The sequence below is a fragment of the Martes martes genome, assembly GCF_963455335.1.
Source record: "Martes martes genome assembly, chromosome: 9".
Classification (NCBI taxonomy): Eukaryota; Metazoa; Chordata; class Mammalia; order Carnivora; family Mustelidae; genus Martes; species Martes martes.
The window spans coordinates 90,678,058-90,705,775 of NC_137896.1; positions in this window are offsets into that span (position 1 = coordinate 90,678,058).

Below are 27,718 nucleotides of genomic sequence, written 5' to 3' on the forward strand. Positions count from 1 at the left end.
TTCCGTAGAGTTCCGGAGGACGGGAATGAAGATGGCGGCCTCCCAATCTCTCAGCCCGGAGGAGCCGAGAGCTTGGAGTTCCGCTCCTCAGTGCGCCCTCAGAGCAAAGCGCCCAACCGCCCCGCCTCCCTGGCCTGCGGCCGCGCCTTGAGGAAAGCAGTCAATTGCTGGCACTTGGAGAAAAGCGCCCGGTCGCTTCCGTCTCCGTGGCCTCCGGCCGCTCTCGGAGCCCACCCAGCCTGCAACTGGCACAAGGTAACCCCGGGCTGAGAGCTCACTCCTCGGCTTTGTCGCTGTAGCCAGCTTCCCTGCTCTAATACCTGCAAGCTCTGCGGCACTCAGACACCCCCGGTCCTTCTGTGACCCCGCGGGACTTAGGGTTACGCTGACCCCGCCTGGGCTTCCCCCCGGTTTAGCCTCTGGAGCGATGTCCCTCCGTGGAGCAGCCTTTTAAAAGTCCTGATTTTGTGCTCCGTTGCTCTGCAGCTTGCCGGGAGGCGGCCCCTCCCCCCACGGTCTGTCTTCCCGTCGCTTTGGATTCACTTCTCCGCAGGTCCTACTTTTCAGAAAGTGATCGATTTTCTGTTTCTAGAATTGTTGCTCTTCTTCTCTTCGATTTCCCGTTGGATTTGTAGGTGTTCACAATGGTTAGATAAGCTATTTAGCTGATCTCCTGCTACCCGATGTCATCTCAGCCTGCTACTTCTCCGCCATCTTCTGAATTATGCCAAATTTTTGCCCTTCGAAAGTAGATTTGATTTTCTTAGAAAATCATTTGAAATCACATCTAGTGAAGGAGGTGACTTATCAAGGTAGGTATTACTGGTTTGGGTAATGATTTCTTTTTCTTTTTTTTTTTTTTAAGTTTCTTTTGTGACACAGACTGAAAAGTAGGGGCAAATTATTCTCTCCTTGGGGTGCCTGGGTGGCTCAGTGGGTTGGAACCTCTGCCTTCGGCTCAGGTCATGATCTCAGGGTCCTGGGATCAAGCCCCAAGTCGGGCTCTCTGCTCAGCAGGGAGCCTGCTTCCCTTCCTCTCTCTCTCTGCCTGCCTCTCTGCCTGCTTGTGATCTCTGTCAAATAAATAAAATCTTTAAAAAGAAAAAAATATTCTCTCCTTAATATTACCTAAGTTTCTTCCTATCCTTACCTAGCGAATTGCTAGGCAGTAATTAGCTAAGAATTGGCTGACAATCGCCAGCCAATTGTTACTTGCTCAAAAGAAAGAATGAGAGAGAATGTGTGCCAAGGGAAAAGTAAATTTCAGAGTCCAGGCTCAAATAGGCACAGCAAACTGACCCAGGGGAGTTAGAGAAGGGAGTCATTAGGGGAAGTAACTGAGAACTGTAATTCTGCCTAACAGACCAATTTAACCAGAAGATAGGGAAGCTGTAGAGAAAAACCATCAGCTCCTGGCAGTGTGTTGTTTCAAGAGAGCATGGTTATGGCAGAAAGGGCTTTGGAGTAAAGTAGACTAGAGTTCAAATCCTGACTTCTCCATGTGACCTTGAGCAAGTTACATAAGCCTCCTGAGAGCCAGTTGCCCAAGCCACAAAGCAGGAATTTTCAACCTACTTGTGGGTGGTTGTGAGACTTATAAGGGAATCCCTATTTTAAAAAGGTAGTGCAATGCTTAAATCATAAAGAAACAGTAATACTATTGTTTCACCCTCAATGTCAGAAATGAGTTGCTACTTTATTAATTTACTTACACATTTAATTTATTATAAAATCTATGCCTGAGAAAAGGATTGAGGAAATGCTACACTACATACCAATGTAATAGAATAAGGAATCTCCAGATACGAAACCATTAAAAAATAAATTCAGGAAGTTTAATATCCTATGTGGTCCAAGGTCAATAGAAATGTGACAAAAAGTATGACAAGTGCGAGGAGATAAGACAAGAAATTGCTTCCTGGATTAACACCTCAGGCTCCCTCCCTCTGCTTTTACTGTTCCTGGCTTCCCACAGCTGCATCTGATTTCTCTGCTGGCTGCTGTCTTCTGTCTGCCAGTCTCTGGGGTAGACAGGTCCACTCACAGGAGCTCAGCAGGGGCCTCTGGGTACCCACAGAGTGTTAAATCTATGTGATGTTAAGAGAGGGAGCACAGTGTTCTGACCCCTGAGAGCTTTTGGTTTATCAACGAACACTCTAACAGGTGTCTTTTATTTTCTTTAATTCTGTTTCCTATAGCAACTAATTTGCAAATATATACTCTTTCTGAGTCTTCAAATAATTTGTTTTACTTGAATTTTTCCTTAGGGCCTTTGTGAATTATATTATTATTTTTATTATTTATTGTTATTATTTTAACTGATACTTTAGAGAAGAGCTATCCAGGCCTGATATCTATGCACAGAATTTTAAGAGGTATCACTTAGGGAATACATAGCCAGCTCCCCTCTTCCAACTTGGTCTTAAAGGCATTTCTAACTGCTTCTGCCCCAAGTTCTTTGGCATGGCCAGAAATCTGAAGAAGTTGCTGGATTGAGATGAGCCTTCTCATCTGTTCTCTGAGGGTAAAAATGGAGTCAACTCTAATCTGCAGCTCTTGTGTTTATATATGTGGTACCCAAGCTTTCACAGTTCCCAGGCTTTTTCAAGGGTGCCCACATATCCCTGAACACAGTGTGGCCCAGCCAGTTCTCACTCATAGCTGTGCCTTTTCTCAAAGCTGGGTATGAATGGAAAGAGACATTCTCCTGTGTGGTGGATACAGGGGAGAGGCAGGCCTAACCACTCAAAAAGAATTTCACATCATGGGGTCGGTGTTGGGTTCTTTGGGTATCTGCCCATAGGGGCAGATGGTGGGAATGAGGTAGGGCAAGGTGTGTGCAGTCCAGTATTGTGTTTCTTAATCTAATACCCACTGATAAAATAGTTATTGGAAATTCCCCAGACTGGTTTTCTTATCTCTTCATTCAGTGTCTTTGCTAGGTTTTCCCCTTGTTCTATATCTCCTAGGGTATTAAAATATAAGGTGAGACAAGACATTATGTGATAATGCAAGACTTTCATTTAATATTTGTCTTCTTTGGTTAGTCTAGGCTGTCTCTATCACCATCTGCTAAACATTTATTTAAAGTTTAGCCACTTGAGGGGCACCTGGGTGGCTCAGTGGGTTAAAGCCTCTGCCTTCAGCTCAGGTCCTGGGATCAAGCCCTGCATTGGGCTGTCTGCTCCGATGCCTGCCTCTCTGCTTACTTGTGATCTCTCTCTGTTGAATAAATAAATAAAATCTTTAAAAAAAAAAAAATTTAGCCGCTCGGTTATCCATTTTATTTTTTAGACCTCTGTTCAAAAACTTTTGAACTCACATCAAATTTGTTGTTAAAGGTGCATGGTATATTATATATATGTTACAAATGTATAAATTATATATATTATATGACATTATAATTTTACATAGATGCATGTGTGTATGTATGTGTATGTATATGTGTTTGTGATGCATGTCCATTAGGCCCACCACTGCCTATCGGAATTATTGAGAGCTATCTTGTTCCTCTGAAACCAGATGTGCATTTGTAGATGATGAAGAATTTTTTTTTCCTGTGGGCATTCTGCTGCCTCCCCCTGCTAACCTGAAAACCTCTGTCTGGGCATTAAGGCTCACCATAGAGCCTCTGCTGTTAACATGACCCAGGCTTCAGATGTCTGAATATTTCTTAGAAATACCTTTTGTTTGGGGCGCCTGGATGGCTCAGGGGGTTAAAGCCTCTGCCTTCGGCTCAGGTCATGATCTCAGGGTCCTGGGATCGAGCCCTGTGTGGGGCTCCCTGCTCAGTGGGGAGCCTGCTTCCCCCTCTCTCTCTGCCTGCTTCTCTGCCTACCTGTGATCTCTGTCTGTCAAATAAATAAATAAAATCTTAAAAAAAAAAAAATACCTTTTGCTCTTATATTAAGACATGGTTGAAAACAACAGCCATTCGTAATACAGAGGATGTTTTGCTATGGATAATTACAGAGCATAGGCAGAATGAAATGTTTATCAGCCAGGAGAATTTTATGACTGATTTATTATGATGCATTTTGGATAGATGCTTTTTAAAACTTGTGTCCACGACCTCATGATAAAAATGGTTCTAGGCCTGGGGCGCCTGGGTGGCTCAGTGGGTTGGGGCCTCTGCCTTCGGCTCAGGTCATGATCCCAGGGTGCTGGGATCGAGCCCCACATCGGGCTCTCTGCTCAGCAGGAAGCCTGCTTCCTCCTCTCTTTCCGCCTGCCTCTCTGCCTACTTGTGATCTCTCTCTGTCGGGTAAATAAATAAAATCTTAAAAAAAAAAAATGGTTCTAGGCCTGTTATTACAAATTTGCTCAATTCTGCTATCATCCTTGCTTGCCTGAAACCCACATAGTCCTTGAGTATGAGGTGGTTTTCTTCTGGAATAGCGCTCTTAGATTTTATTTTGCACAAGGTTATTTATCCACTAAGCAAAAGCAAGTCAATCATCTGAGGATCTGTAAAGCACCTTCGCATTGGTCCATTCAAATCCACAGGCTTTCAGGCTTTAACCCATCCCCACACAGTCCTCACAAAATAGCTCATCAAATGCCTGGCAACAGGATGAAGCCATCTGGTAAAGGGTAAATTGTAATTATAACCCATCCAAATCTGCCTTCTCATCAATGACACTATCATCTCCCTTACCCTTATAATCAGTCATGAAACCCTAGCAAAGAAAGAAGAAAAATAAGTAAATCTGGCCACTAAGGGGGTTTGGGTGTCTTTTTCTTTTTTTTCCCCTTTAGCTGGTAGAACCCAATCACACTCACCCCTGAGTTAAAAACAAATTTACTTTATGGAAATTCTCTCAGTCATTGAAGACCATTTTCTCTCCACATTCACTTTCCCAGCTTTTGGGCACATGGGATATTCTAGGTTATCATTACATCTCTCCTTCAGCCGGAAGCCCCTGAAAGCTGGCAACAGGGTGGTTCAACAGGAGTTCCACGGAACATGCTGTCTTCAGTGCATTCGTTGTGCCTCCAGGCATCCTCAGGCCCACGGGAAAGAGCAAGAGCCACAAAGCCATGTTGAGGAGTAAGTGACATGTCAGGGCCAATCCCTGAGCAGGCTTGTGTACCATTCCTGTAAAAACACTGCTCCCATCATGTGGCTAAGCAGTAGGCAGATGAAGACTGAGCTTGGCTGTGTGATGTGATCTCCTGGTGCCCGAGTCTCACCCCTGAGGCTATTTTCCCATTTGGTTTTAGTGTGTAGCCAACACTGACTGTTCCGAGCATCGTTAGCAGACCAGCCACAAAAACATCATATGGGAGCTTGTTAGATATGCAGAATCTCAGCCCTGCTCCAGGCCACTGACTCAGAACTAGCACTTTTATAAGATCTCCGGGGACTTTGTATGCACATTGCTGTTTGAAAATCACATAGGTAGAGCACTGCTTCCCAAGACATGCTACCCATCAGAATCACTGGGAGAGCCTGACTAACCACATCAGAATCTCCAGGGCTGGAGCCTGGAAATCTTGATTTATAATAAGCTTTCTAGGCACTTTGTATTCTGCCAACCTGGCACAAGCCTGTGAATAGTAGCATAGTCCAGTGGCTCCCAAATGCCTTTGATGGACAATAAGCATCACCTGGAGGAAGAGGCTTATTTAAAAAAAAAAAATCCAAACCCATTTCCCAGACACTATGTTTCAGTTGGGGCTTAGGGTGGTACATGAGAATCTGTGTCCTCACCCTATACACATACGCACACAAGTGATTCTTGCAAAATTTGGGGAACATACGAGTGGTTTCTAGCAATGGCTCTTAAACGTTAGTATGCTGCAGAATTATCTGGAGAGCCTGCTGAAAATATTGTTTCCTGGAACCTGTGAAAACAAAGACCACCCAAATGAGAACAAGCAAAGCCTATTTATTCAAAACTTGCTATTACAAGTGAGTCAGCCATAATCACTGGCATTTGGCAGAAACTCAAAGGTGGGCAGGGCAGTGTAAAAGGTGATAGTGAAAAAGGGAAGGATTATGGTATGCCTTGATTGGAAGTGGTTGGCATGGGAAAGGAGGAGAAACTAACTTGAAGTGGGGCATCATATGTGATTGGTTAGGAGAACACATTTAGATTTCTCTGGTTAGTGCTAAATTGGGAGCAGGGACAAAAATTAGGGAAGCTGGCAGTTAATTAATCAGATCATGAGTGTTTGGGGCTGATTGATATGGAGGCTGTGGTTTGGCTCCATGGGCTGTTTGCTGCAGTGGCTGTGGTCAGAGTTCTATTTTTATATATATACTTTGGCCATGGTCAGTTTGTTGGTTTGAGTCTTTCAATACCCACACCAGAATTACTAAATAGAGCAATGGCATGGCCTGGACATTGATATTTTAATAAGTACCCCAGCTTCTCAAATTTGTGAACCACCCATCTGGAGACATCCTGATTTCCAGCCAACTGTCCTAACACATTTTCAAAGGTGTCAGATAGATTTTACCCCAACTCTGACCCCCAAACACCATCTTAAACAAGAACTTCACAGTCAGAAGGGGCTTGTTGGCAGCTTCTCACCATCTATACACCCAACTGTAGCTCCATTATGGGTGGTGGGCGTGATGCCTGAGTTCTTGGGCTGTTGGCCATTTTATTTTGGGATGGGACAGGGGAGAGAAATCAGAAAAACGACATCATGATGCCTTTCAATAGGTCTCACTTAACGATTGGATATAGAGTTCTCCACCAGATAATTATATCAGAATCCCCTAGACAGCTTCCACAATCAGATAAAGACTCCAGAGGGGCATGTATCCCAAAACTGCCCATGTGGAAGGAAGTGTACTTTGAAAAAAACCACTTGATGATTCTGATATTCCTCCATACGTTTTGTTGAGAATCACTGATACAGAGAATGTAATAATTTGAGACTGCAAACTTCAACACCTACATGGGCTGTGAGGGTAACGTAAAGTAGTAGGATGGCTGGATGCCTTAAGTTGTGTTCTTGTGACACAGACCCAACTTGTTTGCTTATTAAACATACGGATTTTTTCACTTACATAAATAAACGTGGTTTGTCATTTATCTTGGGAGAAGAAAGTTCTCAGCCTGCCTTTCCTTTTTTTACTTTCAAGATACGTTATTTTGCTATTACTAAGAAAAATAGCTCCAGCATGATGCTAAATGGCAAATGAAACTCAATGTCAAGGAGAGAGCTGTAAATGATGGATAGACGGCGGGTAGACAGCTGCTACTCAGTTCTAGGCAATTGGAGCTTGTGGGAAATGCAAACCATTGTTGTATCACCTGATTTTATCTTATTCTGATTTTTCAAGAAAGCCAGAACTGAGAGTGTTTATGTGAAATCACCTGATCATTAAAAGTAGGCTCCATTTTCTTTTTTAAGATTGTGAAGCTCAAACAAATAAGTCTGTTGGGCTGGACACAGACCCAAGCCAAGTCTGCAACCTTGGCATTACAGAATTACTTGTAAATGAAATGTTAGCACAGGATCCAGTTCTTGCTGGGAGCATCAGTATGTTCCTCCAAACAAATACACACCAAGAACAGGACCACAGCAACTGCACCCAACCCCATCTCCATCCATAGTTGATCATTTTCTTTTTTTTTTTTTAAAGATTTTATTTATTTATTTGACAGACAGAGATTACAAGTATCAGAGAGGCAGGCAGAGAGAGAGGAGGAAACAGGTTCCCCACTGAGCAGAGAGCCTGAAGCGGGGCTCGATCCCAGGACCTTGAGACCATGACCTGAGCCGAAGGCAGAGGCTTTAAACCACTGAGTCACCCAGGTGCCCCCATAGTTGATCATTTTCATAGGGGACCTCAATCTTGCTCAATATGTCACCAGAAAACAAAGATGGCAACAAGATCCACTCATAGTCTACTTTTCAATGATGAGCACAATCTCTCTTTCCTTTCCCTTTTGTCCTCTTTAATTCAGAAATCCCAGTGGTTAGGCAGAAAGTATGGGATTGGAAAATGACTAGTCTCTTTAGCACTCACTGAGGTAGCCAAATTGTTTGTATCTTAATTTTAATTTAAAATGAATGCAGAATCAGCAGTTTCTAATTCTTTGTTGGGTAAAGGAAAAAAGCTTTAATTGGAATCACTGGACTCACATTTGGGTCAGGATTGGGAAGTTGTTGATTTGGGAAATCAGAAAGGAAGAGTAGAGAAATTCTTAAATATTTTAACAAAATCTTTCTACAAAGGATGTTAAAATTGCTGAAGATTCCCCCAACTTCTTCTCCTCTCCATCTCCCAATGTCCTCCGTGTTATTCCTTATGGGGGAAATTGGAGGGGGAGACAAACCATGAGAGACTGTGGACTCTGAGAAACAAACTGAGGGTTTTGGGGGGGAGAAGGGTGGGGGTTGGGTGAGCCTGGTGGTGGTATTAAGGAGGGCACATATTGCATGGAGCACTGGGTGTGGTGCATAAACAGTGAATGCTGGAACACTGAAAAGAAATAAAATAAAATAAAATGGAAAAATATAGCTGAAGATTTCTACTATTTCAGAATCAGAGTCAAGCAAAAGGGACTGTAAGACTTGGAAGGCTTAATGAGACTAATATTTTTTGGTAAAACACTTGATTAAAATTGATATTTTGGCCAAAATGGTTGATTCACTTAAGCAGTACTTTGACAGATAATATCTTTTTAAAAAAATCACTGATGCAAAACTGAATAATGGTATTAATTAATTAAGATTCCCAAGTAGTGAAATATAAATTGGAATTTCTCTCCATCAGCCTTTATGGAAAGCCTTGGAAAAGCGCTCCTCATCAGCATCTTCTCTCTCTTTTTTTTTTCTTATCTATTTCTATAACACAGGTATGTACATTGCATGGTGCAACCCAAGGCTAGACCGTGAACTCTGAGATCAGCAAAGCTAGAAGTCAGGTGAGCTACCATTCTGAAACTAAGTGATGCATAACAAATGGCTAATTACCTGACAAAGGTGATAGGTTGTATTAGCTAAATTCTTCTTCTTTTTAAGCTAAACTCTTTAACTGGCTTAATATGTTTCACCCAGGAGTTGCATGGTTTGAAAAAATGACATGTAGAAAATTCTTTATTCTAAAAATAAATATGGAGTATAAAATCTTTATAAGTAGTAAATTAGATTATTCTCATCTTCATTTTAAAAAATGAGTATCTGTACATAGGAAAAATTTAGTTTTTTTTCATCAAAGTTTAATTGGACACAGTTCCACATGATCCCTTCCACATGAGCCAATAATCATGCAAGCTTCCAACACTCATGCTTGTTCATTACTAAGCATTAAAAAATGGTGAGCCAATGAAGAAGAGGAGGTGGCAGTTTTTAGAATTAAATGCTTATGAGCATTGATTTAATTAATCGAAGACTTAAAATTTAATAGGTCTAAAAATGAAAAGACTGTGTGTAAGAAGTTTTAGAAACTGTGAGAGGAAAATGCTAACGAAACTGTAAGGAAGAGATGAAATAGAATAAAATGACAGTCCAAGCTAGTTCAGTCTTCAGTCAGACTGAAGCTCCTGAAGAACAAGTGAAACTGAGAAGAATCACCAGATGTGGGGGGTCTAATGAAGAAGAGAACCAGATATGATTAATCAACAAGCTGTAATCAACACCAAAGAGCGAACAGAAAAGATTGCTGGAAGAGCAAGCACTGAGGTGAACTTTGAGAATGTTCTCCTATTACATGAACCTCACTTTTCAAAATCAGAGACAATATGTTTTTCTTATTCAAAAGAAGTCAGTTTTCTATCTGCTTAACTTTTCCAATCACCATCAAGTCACAAAGGCAGACTTTTGAAGAAATTTGCTGAAACCTTTAATTAGCTGTCCACTCTGTTCTGCTTTTTCAGGTATTCTTACTGGCTTCCTTAGGAGTTATAACTGAGAAAAACAGGAGGTTCCTTGTATGTAGTATGTAAAATATATATTTATAATTATATATATATATAAATTAAGAATAATTTATTGTATTATCAGTAGCTAATAAGTTCAGTCAGAATGGATTATGCTTAATCAGGGAGAGCTAATGCAAGCGTATCTGTTTGAGGGGGTGTCAAATTATTAGCCCACCTGGGACACCCTATGCATTGTCTTACTGTGATCTAGGCTAATATGAGATAATAGAAAATATAAATCCTGGTTTCTGCCCTCAGTTCCTGGCACAAAGTTCCAAAAACCCTGGTAACTTCCTAAGTGATAAGAGCACTGGGAGTGTCTTTTGTTCTGTTGTTCAAATTTTGACTCTGGGCCCTGACACAGGGCTCCTGAAACCCTTGTAAATTCCTAAGTGATAGGATCACTATAAGCATCTTTTGTTCTGATGAGGTGACTCTGGGTGGGCTTCTGGATGGCTACTGGGTGGAACTGGTCTCCAGAAAAACAAAACCAGGGTTAGAACTTTGGAATTTTCAGCTATAAGCTTATCCCACCATCTTCCTTTCTGGGGAGGCTGGAAATAGAGTTAATAATCGATCAGGTCTACATTGGGAAGCCTCCATAAAGTCCCAATAGTATGGGGTTTGGAGAGCTTCCAGGTGGGAACACATCCCCATACAGGAGGGTGACACACCCCTAATTGCCCAAGGATAGAGCTCCTGCTCTTGAGACCGTCCCTGATCTTGTTCTATGTATCTCTCCATCTGGCTGTTCATCTGGATCCTCTTTCAGATCCTTTAATGAACTGGTAAATATACATGTTTCCCTGAGTTCTGTGAGCTGCTCTAGCAAATTATCAGACCCAAGGAGAGGGTCATTGGAATCTCTGATCTGTAGTCAAACTGGACACAAGTTGTGGGTAACACTGTGGCGGGGCACCTGTTACTTATAACTGGCATCTGAACTGGGTGCACTCTTGTGGACCTGAGCCCGTAACCCGTGTGATCTGATGCTATCTCCAGGTAGATGGTGTCAGTATTGAGTTAAACTGTAGAACTCCCAGCTGGTATTGGAGAATTGCTTGATGAGGGAAATCCTCCCCACATCTGGTGGCAGAAGTGTGGGGTGTGTGGTACTGTGTGAGTGAAGGAGATGCATGAGAGGAGGACAGAGATTTCCCATCATAGCTAACTTTTGTCCCAATTCTTCCTTCCTTTTATTCATCTCCTTCTGTCCCAATTCTACTCAGTTTAAAAACCTTAGATCCCGTTCTCGGTGTGCCTTCTCACTTCTGGGTCATGGTTTAGTTCCCCCCACCTCTAGCAAGCACTTGGACTCATTAGCCCAATGGCCTACTTCCTGCTTCCTGAAGCACTCTGTGGCAGGTAGATGGGAGGGAGGAACAAGAGGAGAAGAAAAAGAAACTTTGAATACAAGTCTCTTGTGTCTCTGAGGAGCTCTATGATGCAAGAGACTGGGATATTTGTAAGACAAGGGTAAGGGTTTCATTAATGATTTATTATTATGATGTTTTCTTTATTTAATTAAGCTTTTTCTGCCCTCATTACGTTGTATCAGTTGCCTATAAGGTTGGGATGGGAGCAGAGACTTACAGCAAAGGTCCATCGGAGAGAGTTTCTGGTGTCTCTGGGCTTGGGCATCAGTTAAGTACAACTCCTAAAATGTTAAGGCCCCAATGTATCTCTGGCCAAAGATTACAGACTTTTTGTCTGCCATCTTCAGACGCAGTCATAGACTACCTCGTGCATTTTTGTTATACTGCAAGCATGTTTCTAAGCATGTCTGTGCACCTTTTGAATTTTTGAGACCCCGTTTTTAAAAAAGTGCTGATTCATTGTGGAACCTTCTTCTTAAATTTTGATTACTCTTTCATATAGGAAATAGCATTCAAGATAAAGCTGTTGTCTTCATTTTCCTGTAACTTCCAGCTGCTTGGTATTTGCACTATTTTTTATGGAGGTTTGCAAGCATTTTCAGTAGACTAATTTTTCAACCTTAAGAAGAGCCACCAATAGTAATAAAACTTGATACTTAGACTTTCCTCAGGAATTTAAAAATGGATTCCAAATTTGTGCTTTGGTTCTTTGCTCTCAGTTGTCCAGATGGGACCAATTATTCCCTCTAGCCATGGAGAGAAGCAAATTTTCTTTTACTCCCCAAACACTTCTCATTTAAGTTAGGTTTGAAATTGCCGATTCTGCCAGCTGTTCTAACTTCCAGGCCACTTTTCCACTGACACAGGAAAATATAAGAAGTAGGAATCATATAAAAAGCAACCTAACTCCGTGTGTCCATTTATTCGGTATGAAGGATTAGCTCAAGACAAAATGGTTATTCTTGTTTGTATTTGAGATCTTTTCCAATCACTTGCCTCTTTCCTAGAAATCTACTACTTGATAATGTTCTTAGGCCACTTCTGTTCAGGCTAAGGATCCTGCCCAAAGCTGCTTCTTCAGCCAGCTCCTCATGTGTTGAGCCCAGTTCTCCTACTCTTTGTGGGGAGAAAAATATTCCTAAAAGAAAGTTATCTGATATAGTGATTATTTATAAGAACTGATGCCTGAAGTCTCCCAGCAGATTTCAATTTTAACAAAAGTATGCTTACCCCAGAGGAGTTTAAGGCCAATTGAGGAAATACTCTTGCCAGGGAGTGGGGGAACTGTTTATGATACCTTCCAATAATTTCCCACAATTACAAGTGCATTCTACCTAACCAGTTCCTTGGTCAGTGCCCTTTCATCTAGAGTGGATATAAAGCCTCCCTGTACATCCCAGGCTTCCTACTCTAACCCTCTCTACCAACAACCCATGGGACCACTCAGTCCAGAGGTGGCCCTGTTTCATGTTCACCAACTCATACACTTATTCCCACTTCCTGAGCACCCACCTCGTGTTGGGACCATGTAAGACACTAGGAATGGAATATCGTAAAAATAGTTCCTGTTCCCAAGGATCTCACCGTCTTGTGAATGAAGCAAGTGTGCAGATGAAGAAACATTGTAATGTACTAAGTATTGTAGTAGAGCTTGGACAGGACTTCATTCTACTAAGAGAGGTCAGAGAAATTTTCCTGAGGAACCTTCACTGCCTGCTTCCTCATTGTTGGTTTATGTCAGTGTTGTCTTCCCAAGTATATTATAGGCTGTCCTTTTGTCCCTCATAGTCCCTAGCACAACACTTCGTATGCATTAGGCACCCAGTAAGTTTTTGTCAACTTACTGAATAACCGTAAATAAATATAACTTTGCCCAACTTTCATTAACCATCTCATGAAGATCAGGTACAGCAATGGGGGCATCATTCAGTGGGCAGTCTAGCTATTACTTTCAACCCAGCCTTTACTTGTTTAATGCCTTGATATTGTCAACTCTGCAAACTGTCCCACATATGCCACCCATGCTACCCACCATACGCATCCACAGACAATGTACATACATTGTTCTGACATGCTGGAATTTTGAACAATCTGAATATGAGGAAATTGCATCTCAAGACTAAACAGAAAAGGCTCTCATCAGCTCATCTGCCCCCCTGCAATTCCCCCAGGGGGTGGCTCTCCAGCATTTGTCATAAACAGAATGGAGGTCATTAAAGCCTAGCAAAACCCAACAACATATCTAATTAGAGGACTGAAATCATAGAGCCAAGCAGAAACGACAGGACGTGCTGAGTTTAGTTACTTCTGAACATACTTTATTGCTTTGCCTGGGTAAATCATTCCCCATACTTAAAAAGAAGTGAAGATTTATAGCATCATCTCCGAAGGGGCAGTCAGTAGGACAGCATCCTCAGGCAGAAATAAAGAGTTTTTAAAATTTTCTAAATGGACCTTTTCACACAATTGAATGGAAAGTGCAACTCTTAGCAGCAGGCAAAACGAACCTTTAGGTCATCTGGAAAGCATATTTGATGACTTACATTTATCTCCTAAATATGTCCCTCTCAAGTTCTTACTAGCCATGAGAGAGTTGCCAATATTTCTTTTAATTGCAGGGGGAAACTAGGTAATTTGGTCAACAGAATAGAAAATGAACAAAATCATGGTTGTGGTTTGTTTATACTTTGCTTCTGGGAAAAAACTTACATAATATATGTGTATACACATATGCATATATATTATGTATTTTTTCTAAGCCTTTTAAAAGTAGTTCAGAAATAATATGCATATATATATAAACATTATGTTTTGTTCTATGCCTCTTTTTATTTTAAAGATTTTTATTTATTTATTCTAGGGATAGTGTGCGCATGTGAATGGGGGGAGGAGCAGAGAAAGAGGGAGAGAGAGAATCTCAAGCAGACTCCCTACTGATTGCAGAGCCCAATATGGGGTTCTATCTCAGGACCCATGAGATCATGACCTGAGCCAAAATCACAGGTCTGTCACTTAACTGATGGAGCCACCCAGATGCCCCTGTTCTATGCCTTTTAAAAGTAGTAGGAATACAATGTATATACATTTATATATGTGTGTATACATGTATTTATTTTGTATCTACATTTTGTGCTATCCTTTTTAAAAGTAATCCAGCATATGAAAATCTTATAACAATGCTTATGTTTCTGTTATGCAATATAAAATATGAAGGTTTAAACATATTTTCAAGACTTACTGATTGGCATTTTTTATTAATAAAATAAGAACATGTCACTTAAAGCAATCATACTGATATAAATATAAAAATGTCTAATATTTTTTGTATCATAATAGGATTGGATGATCTTTCCTATAGTGCATATAGGTTATTGGTAATTTTTTAAAGAATATATTTTTTAAAGATTTTATTAACCCACTTGACAGAGAGAGAGATCACAAGTAGGCAGAGAGGCAGGCAGAGAGAGAGGGGGGAAGTAGACTCCCTACTGAGCAGAGAGCCTGATGCAGGGCTTGATCCCAGGACCCTGAGATCATGACCTGAGCTGAAGGCAGAGGCTTAACCCACTGAGCCACCCAGGCATCCCTTAAAGAATATTTTTAAATACATGAATAAAAATAATTATTTTCAAAAAGATTTTTATTACTTTGTAAAGCAAATCATTGTATTAGTCTTCTTTTTAAAATGTTATTGGATAGTCTTGCCCTTTTATTCCTCCAGAAAAATCTAAGTGTTATATGTCCAATTCCTGAAATTTCCCTTTAGAATTCTGACTGAAAAATATTATAGGTATGTTAATTTGGGAGACATTGTCAACCTTATAAAATTAAATCTTTTTTATCCACTTCTCTGCTGCACTGTTAATTCCAAGTCCTTTTGCACTTTTATTTCTAGTTTTATTCATATAGGGTCTGCACGATCCTATGTTTATTTCTCAGCATTGTGACTATATTTGAATTACTCTTTTATTTTAATAAACAATCTACTAGTATTATACTGTTAGCATTGCTTAGGAAAAACATTAATCATGGTGAATGAATCTTGCTGCCCCTCACACTTTATCACTGTATAAGATAACAAGTGAGAAGCAGTTTGAGCACAAATTAGGGACTGCAGTTTGGAGAGTTTTCCCTATATGTTCTGATAAAGAGTATTTATTTGAAACCACCCATTTGATTGTTTCCGTGTGTGTGTATGTGTGTGTGTGTGTGCACTTTGCTCCTCTTTCCCTGTCACTTTACTACCCATGGTATTTTTCCTCCTCCTTGACATTCACATATGCCTCCCATGCCTCTCTTTGGGCAGAAAGTACTGCCCATCTCTTCAAGAGGCCTCCTGGGAAACCCAAACAAAAGTTTATGCCTCTCAGCCTGTTCAAAATCAGATAACCCAGCCTCCCAAACATAGCTTACCAATTTGTGGAAATCCATCCATCCATCCATCCATCCATCCATTTTCATGAGATACAATCATAAGATATTACATTTATACGGTTTATTTAATATATATTCATAAGCCAGATTTGTTCCTGATTTTCTTTTTCACAGCCTATAGATTTTTTTCTTGGATAATACTTGTTTCTTAATATCAACTGCGCATATTGCTATCATTTTCTGAACTGTGAAATAATTCCCATAGTGTGGCCAATATTAAGTCTTTGGAAGTTTGAAATGATGCTTATGAAATGTGCTTTGACACCTGTTCCAAGTCTTCTCTCTCCATTCATTCAATTTATTGAATGCCTATTCTGTGCCAAAAACTGTATTAGGTATATTTGGGTTTCTACTTACTCTTGATTCAACTTGGAGTAATTATTTTGTCCTGGAGATTCATCCATTTCATTGAGCTATTCAAATTAGTTGAATGGAATCATGTACTTTTATCATTTTTTAATCTTCTTTAATTTCAATTTTATAATTGTGTTTTCTCTCTTTTTGTTTTGATTAAACTTGTCATATTTGTGTCCTCAATTGTTTATATTTAAAGAATTCATTCTGAATATCTCAATTCTTCTTTTCCCCTTACTTTTAAGTATATTAGCTTCTGATCTCATTATTCAAATTTTTGTAACTTTAGACTTTTCTTTTTAAAACTTATTAATCTATATTAGTTCTTACCTTTAATAATGAAAGTACAGTGATGAATTTATCTTTGATAACGGCTCTAGATGCCTCCCCATACATTTTTATATGTATTATCTTCTGTTTTCTGTATATATACTATTTTGTATGTACTATGTTCATTTTTAAAAAATATTTTATTTATTTATTTGACAGACAGAGATAACAAGTAGGTGGGGAGGGAAGCAGGGGCGGGGGGAAGCAGGCTCTCTGCTGAGCAGAGAGCCCAATGAGGGCTCAATCCAAGGACCCTGAGATCGTGACCTGAGCTGAAGGCAGAGGCTTTCACCCACTGAGCCACCCAGGCGCCCTACTATATTCATTTTTATATATACTATTTTCTACTTTATATATACTTTATAAAAAGTCTAATTGTGGATATTATTATATTTTGATTACTAACAATATATATCCAGTCATTTTGCATTTCTCAAAAGAAGCAGACACATTTGAGCAAGCAAAAACTCTTCATATAGAGCCTGTATGTCTTCTGGCTTTGAATAATAACAGTGATCATAATAATTTCAAATGTTAAAAAGCTTATCTGATTAAAATTAAGCTACAGATATTAATTAATGGAATACATCCAACCTAAGTTTCCTTTTTAAGAGACTTATCCTCTTGTACTGACTTTTAGCTAATTGTATACTCTACTGATGGGGTTCAGGGCATGCTACCCCACAATAGGGCACCTCAGCATATTGAATATCTTAAGCAGAAGGAGTCTGAGAAAACAAAAGAAGCAGGAAGATCACTCTGACCTTCCCCCTTACCACATCTCCCCTGAAGTAAATCATAAAACCCTCATGTGAAAGGTGCCCTGCCTCTACCAGGAAGAAAGAAGCATCCTTATCTCTGAAGACGGATAGCCACAAGACGAATCCAAGCAGGTTTGCCCTATCCTACTTAGCTCACACTCTTTGACCTATCCTATTTCTCCATGTCTGTTCACTCTTCATCAAACCCAGCACAAAAATACTCAGGTTTCATCACATCTTTGGGTCTTCATTTCCTTATGAAGGTTCCTATGTCATGTATAACTTATATTTTAAAAATTATGTGCTTTTCTCCTGTTCCTCTGTCTCTGTCCATTTAGTTTTTAGACCCAGCCAGGGACCTAATAGGGTTGAGGAAAACATTTTCCTCCCCTACATTATGAAAGAAGAAAACTAAGCTTTGTTCATCTTTTTTATTCCTTAAGACTTGCGTAGTTACAAGCTCATAAGTTTAAATAGATTTTAATTAAGCACAAAAATCATCCAATAGACCATATAGTCCTCAACTTCAGGAATCTGAGTAGCCTTTGGAAACTTATTTTATATTAGTCAGAGCAGATGCTGGTACAAGTAATAGAAACTCAACCTAAATGGGTTTGAGAAAACAGAGAAAGGTTTGGGGTAGGATCTCTGGGTTGAATGGGTCACAGGCAAACATGCCAGGATCACAGTGATGTTATCAGGGCCCTGTCACTCTTGTTCCATCTTTTGAATCTGCTTGCTTGTGTGTGGGTTGGCTTTGTTCTTCTTAAGCCTCTCCCCACATGCTGGGAAGGATGCCAGTGGCACCCGTGAACATACATGACTTACCAGCTAGCAATCTCGGGAAAAAAATCAAGACTTATCTCCCACGTAAAGCCACCAGAAGGGCTCAGATCAGCCTATTTTGGACTCAGTTCCAGAGGCCAGGAGGAAATTTATTCAGAGATTGCAGGCCTGGGCCATGTTCACACCCTGGTGTCAGGGAGACGACAAGGCAGCCATCCTTCACCATTAATGGAGTTCATGCCCAATGGGCAGAAGAGCCTGTTTCAGAAAACAAGGGCATGAATACCAGGGTAGACAAATAGTAAGGTATCTTCCTAAATAATTTCTTTTATACTTTTCAATGTCCCGTTTTTTCAGTTAAGACACGTTTGTCAATCCACAGCTCTGAGCTCCCTGAACAGTTCCCTGGTCCTAAATTCTCTACTCTTCTTTAGTCAGTGTTCTTCAGCTAGATCTCAGCTCAAGTTACACAGATTCTCTTTTTCTCCTTATGGTGGTAGTGGTGGTGGGGGGAGGTTTACATTCAACTCCAGACACCTTGGGGAAAGTTAGAAGCAAAAGATAGATCTAAATGCTGTTTGATGGTCCATTTTTAATCAGAGGAGAGCAATTTTCCCCTCTCAAAGGAGGACTCTTCACATCAGGTATTTGGCTAGAGAGGTGCTTGCTGATTAATAACTTACATTTACATAACATTAATCTCCTTTCTAACAATTTAACAAGCTTCCAACTGCTGCCCCCCATATCGGTCTGGCAGAACACCCTTGCTCTTAAAAGGGCCAGAACTACTTTTCCAGTGCATGGATTCTGAAGACATACTTATATAGAATCAAGGTCTTAAGCAAAGCAATAAGTTATTATTTTATTTTTTCATGTGTATTAGGGAGATATTTCAGTGAAATGCTTGAGCGTCAGAATTTATTTTGAGTGGTGTGTGTAGAAAATGTGCTTCTTTCTACCGAGAGCCCCCCTTCCTGACTTTTTCCTCCAGAATCCTAGTTATTTACCAAAGCTCAGCTCCAATAACACTACTTTTTGAAGACCTCCCTGGCCTCTTGGTGCTTAGACGTCTTCCACTGCAATTCCACCTTACCAGGTAGACCCACATAGAATTCAGGTGGAATCCCATATAATTTGGGATAACATTCATCCAACACATACTCACTGAGCTCTTCCAATGCCAAGCCCTTTGTAGGTGCTTAGAACACAAATGTGATGAAAAACTAGTTCCTGCTCCTATAGAGTCCACAGGTCAGAGGTGGATGTAAGGAATAGTTATGACACAAAGAAAGGAATTCAGTCAGGAGATACTTGCACTAGATCTTGAGGAGTAAGTACAAGTTCACTACACCAGCAAAGAAGCGAGTTGTCAATACTGTTCTTAGGTGGGGCAGGAGGACCCCTTGCCTCGTCCCCATGCTTGCAGGGTTCTGGTATGGCCCTTCCCCAGCTCTGCACTGCCCCATCCCCCCCCCAACTATCTAGATCAAGTTATAAATAACCAGTACTTTGAGTCTCCTGCCTAAACACCCCAACTCCCCTTCCCTGCCTGTACTGATCTCTTCCCCAAGTCCAGCCTCTTGACAATATACTGACAGTGTGTGCACCCCTGGTCCTGGGAGTAGCTAGGAGTGACTCTGGGGAGTGTGGCAGGAACTTGGACCTGTGGACTAAGCTATCCATACATATGTACCTGAAGCCCTTGCCTACACTCCTAAGTGGGGGAAGAAGTGGGGCAGGCTGAGGTCTAGGGCCCAGGGATAGGGATTGGCTCCTTTATGCCACGAGGGTCCAGTTTGGAAATCCAAGGAATCTGAAAATTCTAAATTCGAGCTTGGCCTTCAGGTCATTATGAAGGTACATTTGTCAAGGGAGGAAGGCAGAATGTATTTCATATAACAGTTTGTTGGCTTGATCTATAACTTTTAAATATGTTATGTGTGGTAGATGTGCCTCCATTTATACTCTTGCCTAGGGATGCAGAAATGTTGGAGTGGTCCCAGGAGTTAGAGAGGCTGTAGAGGCTGTCCTGAGTGTCCCAGAGGTGGGATTCAGGGAACAAAACCACAAGCGTGTTGGTGTGACCTCAAGATGATGTGGAGAATAGTTAGTTATGCATATGTCCATCTTTCCCACCAGACTGTAAACTCTTTGAAGTAAAATTCCATGGAACACTCATTCCTGTGCTTGACAGAGCATTTTGCTCATATTAAACTCTCTGTGGTGGATGAATTTGTGGTGCATGAATTCATGTTGAACAAATGAGGTAATATACATCACTCAGAGGGAAAGTGCAAACAACATTTCTCATCATTTACTCATCATAAAGGCAACTACAGATAAATGAACAGTAGTCTTAAATTGAATTAACTGATGTTGTAGGTGGACCAGTTTCCATTCTCTGTTAATCTCAAATAACAGGTAATAAGGAGAATAAGAAAAACAAAATATGGCTAGCACAAAACAATTTCACCACAATGTACTTTTCTAAAACAAATGGGGCCTCTCATATTAGCCTGGGCCACCAACTGGCAGGAATGTAGGAGGGCGGGAATGCATTGAGTGCTTGGAAGGGCAGGCATTCCATGCAATATTTTGTCAATGACAGTTCAGCAGAACCAACCTTCTGACATATCCACAAGGTTGAGCAGGTTCAGTCTTAAATGTGCAATCATTCCAAGGCAATTGAGAGGGGATTGCAAGTGTAGGACTTTAAAATTTTTTAAAGGTATTTTTTTTCCCCAAAGATTCAAGTCAATCAAAAAGGATAGGCTGGTAAGCTCTAGAGTCTGCCCACGAAGCCTCACACAATCTTACCCATTGTTCTAGGAGACTATGGACCTCTTCTAAAAACCATCCTAGATGGACATACAGCTTTGTGGTCAGAGTGTTTCTTTTTGTGTGCCGGTGGAGGGGCAAAGGAGAGAGAAGGGAGGAGAGAGTAAGGGAGTGATAAGCAAGTGGCAGACTTGCGTACAGATAAGAGTCTCCCTGGAACTCACATCTTACTATTTTCTTCATGGCCTTCTGGGCCCTCTTTTTTGCACATGGACACTGACCTCACCACCTCACCTCTGCTGGTGCTCAAATCTCCCCTACTGTGGGGTCCTTCCCCTTCCTTGCACACAATGAATCCCTCTCAGCTCTGCACCTCTGCACATGCATGGAGTTCCCACTACCTGGTCCTCTCCTCCTCCCACCTGCTTCCCCAGATGGCTTTAAGTCACACTGCTCAGTCCCATCACAGGTCAGGGAGACTGCACTTGACCCTCTGGCTCCAGGTAGCTTCCCCTCTATCTGCTCCCATAGTTCCGTAGGTTTTCCCCACTGTAGTATTACTACATGGTATTGTAAATGTGTGCTTACTTGCTTACATCTTCTACTCGCCTACAAGCTCTATGCATGTAGGGAATGGTGTCCTCAGAGCCATGCTCATGACCTCCATAGATATTTGTGCATTCATTTATTGAATGAATGATCGAATGAATGAATGAAATCCAGGTTGACAGGTAGACTTATGATAGATCCTAAACTTTCCATTCTTTTCTCACTGAAAACTGGGCCAAGACTCTGCCACAGGTAGAGCCATTTTTCAAACAGATGCAGGGAGAAGATGAAGTAGGCACAAGTCTGCAAAAAGTAAGGGCCTACTGTGCCAACCATAGGCAGAAAGGGAGGAATGCACAGAGCACCCTGCAAAGAGTGACAGTGTTATTGACCCAGCTGCACAAACGAAGGAAAAAAGGCATCCCACACCTATTGAGTATCTTCTCTTTGATAGGCACTATGCTAATTATTTGTATATGTGATCTCATTAAATCATCCCAACAACTCCTTGAAGGCATTAACTCATAGGTCCATTTTATTCAAGACACTGGAGCCCAGAGAGATTAAGCAATTTGCCTGAAGTCACACAGCAGTGGATTTGGGCTCTAGAATTTAAATCCAAACATGCCTTTTAACCACTGTGTCATGCTACTTCCAGGGGTGCAGTGAGGTATCTCAGAAGCACCATATGACTTCCAATGCTTGGGAGCCCATTGGCAACTCCCAGAAGGAAATGATGAGGTTCTTAACCAAAATATGGAGGACAGCTTTGCGGAGAGGAGGAGACAGATGTAAGAGTTCTCTGTGAGGTAGGAACTGGATTAGTGAACCTAATATAATGTTTACTTATTTACCTATCCATCCAGTATTCATTGAGCTTTGTTATCTGCCAGAAATTGTGTTTAGTTGGTGTAGGAATGTAAGAGTAAGACTTGCTGTCAGCGCTCAGTGAACTCAGATTCTAAAAGAAGCAGTAAATGAAAATAAATAATGCTCCAAGGTCACTACATCCTTTTGATTCTGTCTTTTTTTTTTAATTTTTTATTTTTTCAGTGTTCCAAGATTCATTGTTTATGCATCACACCCAGTGCTCCATGCAATACATGCCCTCCTTAATCCCCACCACCAGGTTCACCCATCACCTCCCCCCTCCAAAACCTCAGTTTGTTTCTCAGAGTCCACAGTCTCTCATGCTTTGTCTCCTCCTCCAATTTACCCCAATTCATTTTTCCTTTCCTTCTTCTAATGTCCTCCATGTTATTCCTTATGCTCCACAAGTAAGTGAAACCATGTGATAATTGACTTTCTCTGCTTGACTTACTTCACTCAGCATAATCTCCTCCAGTCCCATCCATATTGATACAAAAGTTGGGTGTTCACCCTTTCTGATGGAGGTGTAATATTCCATTGTATATATGGACCATATCTTCTTTATCCATTAGTCTGTTGAAGGGCATCTTGGCCCTTTCCAGTTTGGCAATTGTGGCCATTGCTGCTATGAACATTGGGGTACATGTGACCCTTCTTTTCACTACTTCTGTATCTTTGGGGTAAATACCCAGTAGTGCAATTGCAGGGTCATAGGGTAGCTCTATTTTTAATTTTTTAAGGAATCTCCACACTGTTTTCCAAAGTGGCTGTACCAACTTGCATTCCCACGAACAGTGTAAGAGGGTTCCCCTTTCTCCACATCCTCTCCAACACTTGTTGTTTCCTGTCCTGATAATTTTGGCCATTCTAACTGGCGTAAGGTGGTATCTCAATGAGGTTTTGATTTGAATCTCCCTGATGGCTAATGATGATGAACATTTTTTTCATGTGTCTATTAGCCATTTGTATGTCTTCTTTGGAGAAGTGTCTGTTCATGTCTTCTGCCCATTTTTTGACGTGATCATCTGTTTTTTGGGTGTTGAGTTTGAGGAGTTCTTTATAGATCTTGGATATCAGCCCTTTGTCTTTAGTGTCATTTGAAAATATCTTCTCCCATTCCATGGGTTGCTTCATTGTTTTGTTGACTGTTTCCTTTGCTGTGCAGAAGCTTTTTATCTTGATGAAGTCTCAAAAGTTCATTTTCACTTTTGTTTCCTTTGCCTTTGGAGACATGTCTTGAAAGAAGTTGTTGTGTTCGATGTCAAAGAGGTTACTGCCTGTCTTCTCCTCTAGGATTTTGATAGATTCCTGCCTCACATTGAGGTCTTTCATCCATTTTTAATTTATCTTTGTGTATGGTGTAAGAGAATGGTCAAGTTTCATTCTTCTATACATAGCTGTCCAATTTTCCCAGCACCATTTATTGAAGAGACTGTCTCTTTTCCACTGGATATTTTTTCCTGCTTTGTTGAAGATTATTTGACCATAGAGTTGAGATTCCATATCTGGACTCTCTACTCTGTTCCACTGGTCTATGTATCTGTTTTTATGCCAGTACCATGCTGTCTTGGTAATCACAGCTTTGTAGTAAAGCTTGAAATCAGGCAATGTGATGCCCCTGGCTTTGTTTTTCTTTTTCAACATTTCTTTAGCAATTCAGGGTCTTTTCTGGTTCCATACACATTTTAGGATTATTTGTTCCAGCACTTTGAAAAATGCCAGTGGAATTTTGATCCAGATGGCATTGAAAGTATTGATTCTGTCTTTTAACATCTATATCCATTTCTTCTTTTCTCTTTCCCTGATGTGTGGTTCACAATCTTCTTCATGTCACAACCATTGCTGTAAGGTTCTCACACATGGTCTTCATGGCTTGCAGAGAACACTAGTTCTAACTGCATTTTAAGGCCATCTCATGAATACTGGCCAGGAACCACTTTCTCAGCTCATTGACTACACAATCACAGCTATAACTGCTTGCCTTAAAAGCTAATACATGAAAACATTAAAATATCATTTTAATCATTTATTCAGCACTTCTGTATGTCAAGTTCTTGAGCAGGCATCAGATACATCCCTATAACTACGTAGATGTCACTGTCTCTAAGATTACATTTAGAGGGAGAGAGAGACAAGTAAATAGGCAAATACAAAACAGAGTTGTAAGAGTGAAAGTGCAAACAGTATAATTGGGCAAGTGATGGTAAGATATAGGAGGAGCAAGGGTGGTGGGGATATGGACATTGGGGAGGGTATGTGCTATGATGAGTGCTATGAAATGTGTAAACCTGGCGATTCACAGACCTGTACTCCTGGGGATAAAAATACATTATATGTTTATTAAAATAAATTAATTAATTAAAAAAAAAGATATAGGAGGCGCATCTCATTGGCCTAAAGGAGTCAGAGGGATGGGGCGCCTGTGTGGCTTAGTGGGTTAAGCCTCTGCCTTCGGCTCAGCTCAGGTCATGATCTCAGGGTTCTGGGATCAAGTCCCACATCGGGCTCTCTGCTCATCGGGGAGCCTGCTTCCCCCTCTCTCTCTGCCTGCCTCTCTGCCTACTTGTGATCTCTCTCTCTCTCTCTGTTAAATAAATAAATAAAATCTTAAAAAAACAAAAAGTCAGAGGGAAACAGTGACATTCAAATCTAAAAAAAGAAAGAAAAATGTATGTCTGGAGATTCTATTCAATATGGAACCCCTTGTCCCACTTAAAAGAATTGTTCTGAATCTTTTGAGATATAGGGAGAGAGAAGTATTAAAGAAAAAAATGAGTTATTTTTCCTGGAACCTAAAGAAATAAATTGAAAGATGAAGAATGTTGCCTCACTAATGATGTTGGTCAAAAACTCAGAATCTACATAACATCTTTAATACTCAGAGGCATTTATGAGGGCACCAACTAGACTCTGTCTTTCTAATCCTTTTTTCTCAGTCATCTTTTATCCTTTCCATTGCTTCTGCTGAAAGAAGAGTCAAACCTCTATTTTCCTGACCTGAAATTTAGGTTAATAGATGGAAAGCCTATGTCCATTGGGAATATTGACAGTTTCTAGGCCTTGACTCTTGGATTTTGAAAGAGGATGCTACTTTTGTTAATGGAAATTCATGAGTATTTGGAACACTCTGATGCAATAGTCCCTAAGTCTGAGGCCAACGGGGACCCATGTGTGTTAGCAGGAGGCACTGGCTCAAATGAAATCTGCAGTAACCTTAAGACCATTAGAGATGAAGCAGCTCTTACAGTGGGGCCACATCAAAGTTTGCTGCGCAGGTCTAAGTGGTGTTGCTGCTGGAACTCGCAGAATCTCTCTGCACACTTTCTCAGCTCTGCTTGCCCCATCTGAACCCAGCTGCAGACCACCTATGTCTGATCCAGTTCCCAGTTCCCTACTGGGACCCAGGCCAAGGACTCCAGTCCACTGCAACAGAACTCTAATGTTTGCTTGACCTTCTTGTGGGTTTGGAGAGAATGTGTATAATAGTCAGTCTGAGAGGAAAGAGCAAGGAAGAGGTCTATAAACACATATTCTCAGTCTCTCCATCTTGCTCTCTCTCCCTCTCTCTCTCAGTGCAGACTTGAAAAACTAGCTCATTTTCACAGGCATGAAACCATTCTGAAGAGTGACATTTCATTTTAAATGCATCTTATCAAAAGTGAGGCAGACATATGTAGACTTGTCATCACAGAGCTCTTTCCATGGTGACTCCTGGAAACATTTCTCACAATTAGGACTATAAAAGCAGCATGAAAGTACCCATAAGGAGGAATAAAATAAAATAATAACTATAACCACAAAGCCCACAGGGTACTGTTTTAAGCAGCATTTTTTAAAAGTTTTTAGAATTTTCCCCATATCTAATTAGGACAAAATTTAAATGGCCTATCCCCAAACCAACCACTGATGGCTTGTAGTGGGCTTGCTATGGGCTCATGGACTGAATTTGCACAGAATGGAAAGAAGCTTCACTGAGGCAGAAGGTTGAGTTGACCGAAGCTGATTTAATAAAAACCCATGGGACAGGCCACAGGGGATCATCCTAATGTAACAGCTGTAACAAAGACAGATAAAACAAAGCAAGTCAGACTGATGTTTGGTTTTTTGTTAGTTTGTTTTCTTGAAAGCAACATTTGTTTAACGTTCTCTCTCTCTCTCTCTCTCTCTCTCTTTGGTCTTTATTTGTTTATTTAAATTCAGTTACCCAACACAGATACATCATTAGTTTAAGATGTAGTGTTCAATAATTCATCAATTGCTTTTAACATCCTCATCACGTCACATGCCCTCCTTGATGACCATCACCCAATCCACTCTCCTCCAGCAACTCTCCACTCTCCTCCAGCAACTCTCAGTTTGTTTCCTATAGTTAAGAGTCTCTCATGGTTTTCCTCCCTCTCTGATGACTTCCCATTCCATTTTCTCTCCCTTCCCCTATGATCCTCGTTTGTTAATGGCATTTGTCCCATCAAGGATCAGGCAGGATGGTAATGAGGCAGGCTTTTAAATGCTGGAATTTTTACCTGAGATGGGGGCAGGACTGACCCTGGCTTAACTGGTAATTTTATGTGTGCAGTGTCACTCTTCTCTGGGGTTACTTTGGCTGGCTGTCCAGGGTGGTGCCTCTCTTAGGTGGATGGTTATGCAAGATATATATCATGCCTCAAGGGCTCCCATTTGATGAAGTTTTGTTGTCATACCATTTCCAGGAGCCTCTTGTCCTGGATGACAGAGTTCCTATCCAAGAACTCTCTTGTCCTGGATGGAATTTGTCTTTCAGTTTAAGAAAGAGCTAAAGCATGAAACCTGAGAGCATGAGCTTTGAATATGGACTATGTTCAATACTGCCCCACATTTGCTAATTGTATCACAGAAGTAAGTTCCTCCATCTGTCTGGTCCTCCCTCTACTCATCCATAAAATATTGTTGCTATACTAACTGTACCCATTTCAAAGTTGTGAGAATATGAAAGTGATAAAGTAAACAGAATTTGCAACCTGAGCCTGGCACCTTGTAAAATCTCAACAAATGGCAGCCATCGTTGTTGACAGTGGTGTTAAAATGCCACAGGTTCCTTTATCCATGGATAACAAAGTATTGCATCACAGTCACCAGGCATTTCTCAAAGCTGAACCACGGAGTCTCCCAGGGTTCTGCCTTGCTCAGCCAAGACTCCTGTCGGGAGAGATCAGCTCATTCAGCTCCCCATGCACCACCCTCGGTGCCGTCCCTGCTGGGCTTCTGCACACCACTGAGTTCCCTTCATCTCCCTACACCAACTGGTGCTGCTGAGGCTTCAGAGAGATGAAGATTTCCTCTTTCTCAGGAAGAGATTAGGAACTCTCTCCCCGAGTTCCTTCACTCCCCACCCCCCCACCCAGAAACTTCTACCTGTTGGCCCAGCGTCATGTTTAGCCATGTTGTTCTAATCCAAGAAGACAAACATTTGAACTCCTGACCCTTACACCAAATACTGGATGATCTTGCAGACAATTGCCCGGTGTTTGTATATTCCCCGTGAAAAGCAGGGCTTTTTCATTCTTCCTTTTTCTTTCATATCTGGCCACTTTTGGCTGACTTTCTAGCTCATGGC